The 9,161-nt window shown below is 46.5% G+C and overlaps 2 long non-coding RNA genes across 2 annotated transcripts in view; one reads left to right on the plus strand and one right to left on the minus strand.

Moving 5' to 3' along the window:
• Positions 1 to 2,408: 2,408 nt before the first annotated feature.
• LOC137842796 (uncharacterized) lies at positions 2,409 to 4,492 on the minus strand. Its single transcript, XR_011089221.1, has 3 exons — positions 3,993 to 4,492; positions 3,717 to 3,887; positions 2,409 to 3,446 (listed from the first exon to the last, which is right to left on the minus strand). It is a non-coding gene; the product is annotated as an uncharacterized lncRNA (long non-coding RNA).
• Positions 3,801 to 9,161, plus strand: part of LOC137842795 (uncharacterized) — an 8,774-nt gene continuing 3,413 nt past the window's right edge. The window contains exons 1-2 of the long non-coding RNA XR_011089220.1: positions 3,801 to 3,936; positions 7,964 to 8,086. This is a non-coding gene — a long non-coding RNA (uncharacterized lncRNA). The remainder of the gene's footprint in view (positions 3,937 to 7,963; positions 8,087 to 9,161) is intronic.

Here is a 9,161-nt window from a genome sequence, read left to right on the forward strand (position 1 = left end):
TCCCCAGAGCCCTTTCGCCGGGCCGTTATCACATGTGCTGTATTATTGGATTTCTCCAAAGTCTCCCTTTATCCTTATTAATGCTGTGAATGTTGTAGCAAGGAGTGATATGATCTAACATTGGATAAAATCACAATTTGTCCTTCTTCTTGGTGTAAATGTAACAGGGCTTAACTGTACAAACAAATAAGCCTAAATAGAAACATTTGTGATGATAAATGGGCAAGGAGAGCGCTCTCTGCAAGGTGAGAGATGACAGTGCCTGTGAACAGAATGGAGAATTTCGCTGCTTCAGGGTCAGTCTCAGGCAGCCTCAAGGTCAGCTCTGCTCTCCCTGCCGCTCCTCCTCCTTCTCCCTGCTGCAGCAGCAGACGTCCTCGCACCTTGTGCTTTGGGCTTGCCGGGCTGCAGCAGTGGCTCCAAGCAGCCATAGGCGCACTGGCAGCGTGGCGCAGCCTCCACAGCTTGTTGGGCGGGCTGTGGGGTTGAGCCGACAGGGAGAAAGCTGAGGGCTAAGCCTCACCAGGAGAGCAAAAGCAAATCTGTTCATCGGCATAGCTAACGTGTTACTCAATTGTCTGCGTTACTGGATTGGCATATGGTGTAAAACATTCCCCTCTTTTCAACTTACCTTGAATGTCGAGCGAACAGTGCAGAACTTGGTGTCATGACCAGGAAGGTGCTCCCTGGGTGGGTATTCCTGCACCCGTCTGCCTCTGGCCCTCAGTGAGCCCCACAATGAGGGGAAACCAGGAAAGCAGGGGTCACCTCCCTGGCTGGCTCTTTTTGACGCAGTGGATGGCAGAGGAGCGAGGCCCGCGGCGGGCTGACCCCGCGCTCCCCTCGCGGCACCGGGGCGGCGTGTAATGAGGCCCCGTGCGGATATTGATATGACAGAACAAAAGGCCAAGGTGCAGTAAGGACAGCAATCCGCAGGTCTCAGTCCATTTGTTTTTCACACCAAATCCATCACGTTAATGGGTCACCTTTCTGTGGCAGCTCATGATTACCTGCTTACCCGGGGAGAGCGGCAGGTAGGCGGCCGGCCAGGGGCGAGGGGGGGCTGGTGCCAGCCGCCTCTCCTGCCGCCCTGGGGATTTATGGCAGGTCAGCACCACACGTTTCCCTGATAGATCAAGTGGATTGGAGTTTATTTGGGTCATAACGACCAGTGTTGTTTTCTGTGACAAAAGACTGATCTGGAGAGGCCGTGGCACTGCCTGGGGAGCGCAGCGCATGCAGGGGCACCCGGCTGTGGGGTGGCACGGGCGGGCAGGCCCTGAGGGGGCCCAGCACGAGGGGAGCAGAGCTGTGCTCCCATGTGGCCCCCTGGGTGCCCTCTCAGGGCTCCTCTGCCCTCGCCCACGGTTCTTTTTGCACAAGTGCAGGTGTGAATGGAAGGCAGAGGGGCCGTCTCCTGTGGCAAACCCTCCATAGCCCTTGTGCTGCCACCCGCCTCCGCCACTCGGTGCGCGGTGACCGGGAGGAAGGGCATCGGCTCCCACACCCCTGCAGAGCCCCCCGGGCACCTGCTCTGGCAGCTGCGCTGAGCTGAGAGGAAAAATGTCCCTTTCTGTGGTGTCCTGCTCGTGCACGTTCCTGTTTAATATTCATGCACCAAAATGAGACAAGTGCTTAATGAGATCAGCCATGAGTTTCATTTGAACTGTTCCAGCAAAGGACTCCTCAAAATTGCTTTGCAGTGGATGTGCTAAAAAGTTTAATACTTGCACGCTGATAACCCCTGCGGGGTCTGTGCTGCACTGTGCAGCAAGGAATTTTAGCCACTCTCCATTGCTATGGAAAAGGCAGAGCTGGGAAGTCATGCTTTTTTAAAACTGTTCTTCATGGGCTTCAGTAGAAGTGCAAAAGGTTCAGTAAGATCATGGAGAATGAACCAGTTGCATTTGTTGTTCTTCGGGTTGCCTACCTCTTTTTTAGGGCTAATATTATCACAGAATACACGGACAACAGCTAAACAATACTAATTATTTCAATGCATAGAAAAATCTGCCCTCAGAAGACAGAGCTAAATCTCACGACATCTTAAGGCATTGAAGCCATCTGTGATAAGGACGGTTGCCTTTCAAAGATAAGGAAAGAAAATTGAAACATATACATAAACGGCTTCAGGCTATGAATCATTCTGCAGTGTCCTCGCTGTTGGAGTGTGGCCATCACAAAGAAAATAGTAATAATAATAGTAATGATAATTAATACGGTGGGTCCTTTTTGCTGCTCCTGGCTGGAGGGTCCTCAGCCAGATCCCAGACACTAGACCAGGAACAGTAAACATACATTTATGGTAATTCTATTTGAACTCTTGAGAATACGTCCCACACCACTATGATTTGATGGCTTATTAAACCCTGCAGGGTACCTTCTCAGGATGGGAGTGCTAGGAGCAGTTGGAGGGAGAGAGAGAGCCATCAGCAGGGACCAGCATCATTTCCCTCCTAATTAAAAGTCAAAATGTCATCTAGGTTTTTGTATTGTAATTGCAATGGTCATTGCAAAGACACCATGAAATCTGGCTGCATTAGCACTTCTTTGGGGGGAGGTCTGGTGAATGAAGATGTATTGAAGGCTGCACTCTGGCATTCTTCTTGTACAAGTCCAGGCTTTAAGTGCAGTAAATGAGCCCCCTGCCAAGAGCTCACCTCACCTCTGTGCCCCCCCCAACTATATCAAGGGACTCAAATGAAAAAAAAATCATACATTCCAACCCTAAATGATACCAGTAAGTTTGTGCAAGCTTATGTAAATCACACAAAAAGTGACAAGTTTTCCTATTAAAAGATAATTGTAATCAGGGTGCTGGACGTGCGGTGCACTGATGATTGGAGATAGACGGGCAGCGTGAAAAGATGGATCGTTTTAATTTGCACCAATTAAATTGAAGTTCATGGGATCATCTTCTTCAATCTTCATGAATACTTTATTTTCTGGCTGCTATGGAGCTATTAAAAAGAATGATTGAGCCAAGAGCTAGGCATAGTATATTTTATGAAATATCACCTTTAAAGAATTTGAGTGCGCCATTTTCATAATGAGTTTTCTAGTACCTAATACCCTTCTATATTACTACATTTTTAAAGTGGATTGATCTGGAAAGTGCAGAAAGTGCAGGTAATGATACATTTTGCTAGGATAAGGTGGCTGATAATGTATCATGTTACTGCTCTGAGAATAATAGATTGCCTTGTGTTTGAGATGTGGCATTCTTATTTTGGTGCTTGCCTTGTGCAGACAAGGGGAATCCTCTATGTCTCTTTAAAAAAAAATGCTTAATTGTTTGCACAATTTCCTTCTTGTTTCTTCTTTGTCTTTTTTTGTAGTTTGTGACCTCAGAAAAAGATTTCTGAGGTTTGAGGGAGGCTGTGCTCAGGTATGCATTTGTCTTGATGGATGTTGTTAGAACAGAACAGCATGTAGGAGACAACACACTATGGGAGATAAAGAAATACACAATCCTATATTATTTACCAGTGCCTCACATTCTCTTCCCAAGAGAAATGAGTGATGATAGCTTCAAAAGGATAAGTCAATGAGAAGGGTGGTCATCTCTCACTCACAACTGCCAAAAAGGCCCCAAGTCTCACTATTTCACACGCAGACAAATCAAAAGCTTAACAGGCAACTGGTGATGCTCAGCTCTGTGCGGGGAGGGGGGAAGGGGGGAGGAGGAAGGGGGGTAGATGGGGGGTTGATCTTACCTGTGCTGTTCTTGTCCAGCTTTTCTGGCTGCCAAGCTGAGAAGTTCCTCCTGCGGTGCCTGCCTGACCCCCTTGGCTTTGCTGCTTGCATCCAGATCTCCCTGTTCCCAAGCTGCGGCAGCACCTGGCTGTGGCTTGCCACTGTGGACACCAGCACCTGCACCTGTGAAGCTGCCCAGAAGCCTTTCAGCACTGTGAAAGCCCCAGAGCATCTGTCAAGGTTGGGAAGCATTTGCAGGGTTGGGATTGGTGCCAGTTTGGTGATTGCATTCTTACCTTGTAAATAATGCACTTCATGTTCCACTGGATAAAACATAGGCAAAAATGCAGGAGACCTCATTCCCTTCAGTGCCTGTGGCACCAACTGGTTAGGTTCATTTTCATCATCCAGTAGCAGAGAGGTGCCACCCTTTAAGGAAACAATAATCAGAACAAGCGGGGACACGACTCCCAGGCTTGCAACACTGCAGGAACAAGCAAACGTGTCCCACAGGGACAGACGGCTGCTAACACGTGCTGGTCCCAATTCCCAGGGGTGCATCCTCAGCACTGCGAGTCACAGCAACATGATGCCATCTCTCTCTACATAGGTTTAAGCAACAGCAATCATAATTAACCCTGCTAATTAATCAGGGCATAACATATTAATTGCCAGCACACGAGGCTCCAATTGAGCAGGTGCTGTGTGGGAATCTAATAGGATAATGAACTGACTAGCAGTGCCACGTGCAGCAGAGTGCACATCACTTGGAGGGACAGGCTTGGCAAAACCCAGTATTTGGCCAAAAAATGCTGCCTCTCAGCATTGCAGTCTACAAACGAGCAGGTGGAGCCTGGGGTGCATGGGGTGAAAGCCAGAGAAGGAGGCAGAAAGGGAGATGCCAGGGCTGCCCACCCTCCCAGAGCTGCACATTGGGAGGTGCTGGTGGAAAGCTGTTGGAGGGGTGGGACAGCAATGTGGGGTCTGGTCATGAAGTGAGGGGAGGGCAGTGTCCAGGGACAGGCTGTGAGACGTGCAAGTAGATAACTGATGAAGGTGGCTGTAAGGTGCTGGAGCTGGGCCTCTCCTCTGCTCCCCCCGCCACAGTGTCTCCTGCTGGGGTTGGCACATGGTGACCTTCCAGGGATAACACGCCCTAACTTCCACAGTCTGAGGAAGGTTTTAAGAAGTTCTTGCACTGCAGGTCTATTGGGAGTAGGTTCAAAGTTTAAAACATTTTAACTTTTCTCTTTTTTGGCCACTTAGGATGCTCTTAACAAAGCATTAGAGGAAGACAAAAGTCACTGAACTTCAGGCACTTCTTTTTTATCTTTTGCTATTGCAAATAAAGACCCAATACCAAAGAAATACTCGTTAACTCATAACAGATACTTCTGTTTGGCAGAAAGAATTATCCAAGTCCCATATTTTCCCTTCACCAGCCTTTCTCAGGAGAGCTCCTGGCCTAAAGAAGACCCAGGGAGCCCAGCTGGAGACCTGGGTGGTGGCACTGAGCAATGTAAGAAATGGGGCCAACCTCTCCTCTCCATCTCCTCACAAAAGACTCCCCCCCAGCCACTCCCCAAGCATATGTTGCACCTGAAGCCTCTCTTACTCTTGCTGCCAGCAGCTGCATTCAGTGCAGCAGCAGCCAGAGGCAGGGGGATCGAGGGTCCTGGCCCCGCACAGTGCAGGAGGGACCCTCCAAGAGGCAGTGCTTTATTCCAGCTGCCTGACAAGGCCTTTACCAATTTAATCTTTGGACTTGGCAACCCAATTCAGTGCAGTGCAGTGCTTCTTATAGCTCCAGCCCAGATGTGGAGCTTATGACAACAGAAGTAGGAGGAGATGCTTTAAGGTCTGCCTCCTAGCAGTTCACATGTGGTGGCACAGGTCTGTGCTCGGTGCAGACCGGACGGTTGCTCTGCGATGTGTGCCTGGAGGAGAAGCCCTCTGCAGCAAGGAGGGTTCTCCTTGACGGAAGCTGAGGTCACCACCTGCCCTGTCCCTGAAGCGGGGCCACAGATGTGAGCCACAAACCCGCCCTCTCCTTTGTCCACCTTCACTCTTCACATCTCTAATATTTAATAATGTCTTATTTAGGGCAAGAGCATTTGCTATGATTGCACAGGACCCTCTGCGATCTGCTTCACCATTGTTTAGTTTAATTGTCCTAAAATTGGCAATAGATTAAAAGAAAATAATTATCCCTAATTATGTTAATTAAATGGCTAATTCATTAACCAGCTCAACATCTTTTACTTGGACCATCTCTGCTATACAAGATTTTGCTTCCAGGAGGAAATGCCAGGCACATGCTGCACTCGGTGTAAACTAAGTTGCAGCATGTTTAGTGCAAGCTGTATGAACAAAATCCCCTCATTATTCAGATGACAGAACAAAACTATAAATAGTGGATCGCAATTAAAATCAGAACAATTACTTTTTATCCATTATGCTGCTTTTTGCACAATAGCAGCCTATAAAAGGAAAAAAGCACAGTCCTTTTAGATCTCTCTCTCTCTCTCTCTCCCCTTATCCAGAACTGTAGCTGGCTTGCTAATTAGGAAGCTTTTGAATTAGATTATTTGCATGTCTGAACAGGGCTAGGGTATTAAACATCCCTGAGGACATACTATAATAACCTCTTCAGTGGCTTTTAGGATCCCTAAGGAACCAGGAACTCTGAAAAAAACCTCCAAAAGGAGGGAAAGTGCATAACGATTTCATCCAATTAGGTATGGATTAGTCGGCTCTGTGTCTTTGAATCCTGCTCACAGTGAGAAGGTGTTCTCCTCCAGGAACATTTGACAAAATCATCGGGGAAATTATAATGCAGAACCTAAATGAAATCGCAATACCTTAGTTTCTCCTCCAAGAAAAAATAAACTACAAAATCAATACAGTGGTGTATAAAGTAAAAAGAAATGCACCAGTCACTTTATTGCTTAGCTTCCAGCATAGCCACTGTGTTTATAGCATTCATGAGTGACTATCAGACCTAGACTGCAAAGGACAAATGCTGCTGCTGCTATGATTGGCTACAGCAGATTTTAATTTTTAAATACCACTGGTATTATCCTCCTCACAATGGCTTTCCACACTCTTCCAGTTTTAAGAAATCACCAGCCCATTTATATTTAACAAGACAATTAAGTTGCCTGAGCTCTCCAAGTGCAGCAGGCGTTTGCAGCGAGGAAGCCAGGTTTGGTACAGGGCAGACTGTCCCTGTGCTCTGTGGGTGCTGTGGTCACACGTGTGCTTTTGGAGAGCCACGGCTGCAGGATGTGCAAAAGGCTGACTTCTCCCATGACATGACAGGTTTGTTCATGCCACTGGCAGCTACTGCATGGGAACAGCGATGGACAGCAGGGCTGGTGCCCCCTTCTGCACCATGGTGGATTACGAGAGGAGCAAATCCCAGGCATATGCTCACCTCCACCTTGCTTTTCGTTCCGTGGGTTTCTGTGACAGGTGGCTGAGCCATGGCCTCTGCCTGCACCCCACAGTCCCTGGCCCTGCACCGTGGCAGGAGCTGGTGCCCAGACTGGGCACTGTGGGCAGCCAGAGCAGGACAGCAGGAAGGAGTGCGGGCAACTCTGCAAACAAACACTGCAAGCCTGTGGTTTGCCTGTGGTTTGCACTGAGAGCACATTGATTTTCCTTTTTTTTTTTTTTTTTTTTTTTTTTTCTCCCATACTGCTGAGATTTAATTTGAAGGAACTGAAACTAGAGCTTCATAAGAAGTATGATTATTATAAACTGCCTGTGGAGGTAAGCCATGCTTATAAGACTGCACCTGCAGGGACTGCTCAGTGTCACCTCTGTGTGCTGCACCTCACTGTTCGGGAGCCCAAGTGCTGGTACCTAATTGGAATGGATTTCCAGAACAGCAGTAAGAGAAACTACCCCAAAACTGAAACCTGCAGCACTAGACTTTATAAATCCCAGCACTTATAGATAAATTGTCTGTGCTGGTGTTCATACAGTTAGCGTGTGGTTTTGTGTAGTTAAAGCTGTAGGAAACAATACAAGCATCAAACTAACAGCATCCCCTTACCCAAAGAAATCCACCTTTAGATAATGTAAAACCGATTTCTGCCTCTGTCAGATATAAAGGGAGTAACAGGGGCTCTCCTTGCAACAGCTTTATCTTGGCCATCAATATTTAGCTCAGGCCTTGCCTGGTCAGCTATGGAAAGGAGCAGCACCCCACATCATGTGAAAATGCTATATTTTGAAATTTACATCTTTGAACTCCCTGTAGTGTCCCTTTGTGCTTGGGGGGTTTGGCAGGAGGAACAGGTGAAGCTCAGCTCAGCTCTGTGGGACCTCTCCGAGAGCCTCCGACTGGCACTGCACAGCATGTCCAGCGGGGAGGCTGTGCCAGGTATTCATAGACAGTTATTTTAATATTTTCTACTGTCTTCTTGTTCTCATTCCTCTCAACCCCCGACAACTTGTTTGCTATGCGGCTTTGGATGTGTGTTGTTCAAGGTCTCAGCAGTGGCCAGCTTCCCAAATCCACTAGTTATACACTGACTTCTGTTTTTCAGAGCATTCACATTTATTAATATGAAACATCCGTAGCTATCATGCCATTCATTCTTCTGCCTTCGCCAAATTTCTCAGAATTTCTTTAATCTTTTCCAAATTTAACTGATTTATACAACTGTTTCTTTTTCCAGGTCAGTAATTAATATATTAATGCCATTAGATTGAGTGCGTAACCATGTAGCACACTGCTAGTGACCCTTTACATTGATTAATAAAAGACTATCTACCACTTTTGTTTCCTTCCTCTTAGTCCATCTTATTGATTCATAATGCTACTGTATCTCTTACCCCCATTTTTATCTTGTTTCCTAAGAAATCCTGTGGGAAGACCTCATTAAAAGCCTTTTGAAAGTCTAAAAATATGTCAAGATATTCTCTTTTATCCATTTATATATTGGTAGGTTCAAAGTATTCTAACAGATTAATGAGACATGATTTTGCACAGCAGAAACTGTGTTGATTGGATGTGATCTTCAAGGTATTTTATCATTCTATATTTAATAAATGTTTAAACCATTTTGCCAGATACCTGTGCAAAGCTGAATAGTGCCTAATATCCTGGATTACGCTTAGAGTCTTTTAAAAATGTATAATATACAGATAAAACCTCTCTTCTCTCCTTCCAGAAAGGAAAAACAGTGCAAATGTTGCTGCTATATTCATTTTGTTCTTAAATGCAGTGAATATCTAAATATGTAGCCCTTTATTTTCTCCCAAATCAGCTCTAAAACAAGACACAGTGAATATGTAAATAAGCTGTAAGTCTGTCTTCTTCTATGTATACATATACTGCAATCCCCAAACAGCTAATTGACATAATTGCCCATTGCACCTGCATAATCGGGATGGAGCTCAGTGCTGTGAACGCTCCCTCAAATGGCTGGGAGCAGCGTGCATCTTGCAGGTTT

This window comes from Anas acuta, chromosome 20 (assembly GCF_963932015.1).
Source record: "Anas acuta chromosome 20, bAnaAcu1.1, whole genome shotgun sequence".
Classification (NCBI taxonomy): domain Eukaryota; kingdom Metazoa; phylum Chordata; class Aves; order Anseriformes; family Anatidae; genus Anas; species Anas acuta.